This window comes from Physeter macrocephalus, chromosome 7 (assembly GCF_002837175.3).
Source record: "Physeter macrocephalus isolate SW-GA chromosome 7, ASM283717v5, whole genome shotgun sequence".
NCBI classification, from domain to species: domain Eukaryota; kingdom Metazoa; phylum Chordata; class Mammalia; order Artiodactyla; family Physeteridae; genus Physeter; species Physeter macrocephalus.
Window position 1 is genome coordinate 22,867,089 of NC_041220.1, and position 2,133 is coordinate 22,869,221.

Sequence of the window (2,133 nt, forward strand, 5' to 3'; positions counted from 1 at the left end):
TTTTTTTTTTTTTTTTTTTTTTTTTGCGGTACGCGGGCCTCTCACTGTTGTGGCCTCTCCCATTGCGGAGCACAGGCTCCGGACACGCAGGGTCAGTGGCCATGGCTCATGGGCCTAGTCGCTCTGCGGCATGTAGGATCTTCCTGGGCCGGGGCACAAGCCCGTGTCCCCTGCATCAGCAGGCGTACTCTCAACCACTGCGCCACCAGGGAAGCCTTTGGGGAGATTTATTATCATTTTGAAATAGTAAATATGAAAATGTTAAAAATAAAACAATCATATTTAGCATCATTTACAAATAATAAGAATCATAAACTGAATTAATTTATTAGTTTTCTAGGCCTGTAACAGATATGATCCAGTGCCTTTAAACTCAGTCAAGAGTCAAAAACATGTTTGGAATCTAAGCCATAAAATTCCTTAAAACTTGTTTTAAGGAGGAAGGGGAGTTACTCAAAAAAACAAACAAACAAAAATCAACTTGTCATAATGGACCCTAGATCATGCTGAAGGGGTGTGGGTGATTGGACATTCCCTCAGGAGAAGGAATTTACTCATTATTGGAAATTCAGAGAACATAAGTTTGTTTCTCAAAGATTGGTGCTACTGTTTGCTATGCTGTTTCCTTTACAGTTTAAATTAAACATACATGAAACCTAGCAACTCAATTAGTTGAACTCTACAATAATTTTAAAGAGGTGAAATGTTATTGGAAATGCTATAATAATCTGAAGAGGTAAATATGGTAGAATGCATGATTAAAATTACTTTTCCCACTTGTTTTATTTCTCTGCTTTCTTTGCCCTCGAATGATTGGAAGAGATCAACTGCAATGAAAGTCCTTCAAAGGCTTCCCAACTCATTCAATTTAATAACCAGTCATTATAAAAGATAGATGCTAGGTTCAGTCTGGCTATGGGGGAAAAGATCATTCTGGTATAGGATCGATGGACCATATTGCAAATTGCACTTCCCCCCAAGTGGCTGCATCAATATACAGCCCATCCCACATCTTTTTCTTTCAATATGGCTTGGATGCTCCTCTACTGAGAGGCAGAATCTACGTTTCCTCCCCTTGAACCTAGGCACGCCTTAGTAACTTCTTCAACCAATAGAATACAGCAGAAATGATACTGCATGACTTCCAAAGCTAGATCTTAAGGGCAGCATAGCTCCCACCTAGCTTGCTCTTTTTATTGGAACACTTCCTACCATGTTTTGAAGAGGCCCAGACCATATGGAGAGGCTACATGTGTGTGTTCTGGCTAACAGCACCAGCTAGGTCTTCAGCTGAGAGCCAACATCAACTATCAGACTTGTGAGTGAATAAAAATCTTTAGATGATTCCAGTCCCTGGACTTTGAGTCTTTCAGCTAAAGCCCTAGACATCATGCTTTCCCAACTTCCCATCTGACCAAAAGAAACTATGAGAGATAATAACTGATTACTATTATTGTAAGTAATCTAAATTGTTTGGTAATTTGATAGATAGTAATAGCTACCTAATATACATGGTAATTGGCTACTAACCTTGGCTACCAGTAGATTTTGAACACCCTTCGATTTATCTCCTGCCTTTAGAGTAACACTGATAATAACTGTTCTGATAGTGCCCAAACAATGGATTTTTTTAAAAAGTTTTAGCTTTTTGACTAAACAAACAAGCCAAATAAACTAATCATCAGATTGCTTGGAATACATGTTTTGAGGTTATGATTATTAAGAAGTACATTGAACATTTTTGGCAAAATGTCAGATATCATCATATTTTCAACACAAGATTTTCCTTTAAGTTAAATAATTTCACTGAACACATCATCTGGTCTTTTAGTTTGATATATTTATATATTGGCCTCCAAAAGTCTGTTTCAGAAATATGTACTCATATTGAAAAAATTTGTTTTTCTGTGATTATTTTCCTAATTGCTTCATAATGTAAGTATGTACATCTCATTTTGAAATGAGTTAAATCCTGTTTCGGGTACCAGATGGACAGAAGTGGTAGGTGCAGTTCTGTTTTTAGGCTGAGAGCGGATGCAGCACTGAAGGTGTGAATCACTCTCCTCCACACCGTCCTGTTTCTGAACATCCTGTGCAACTGTTCTGCTCTGGAGGATTCCCCCACTGTTGGCT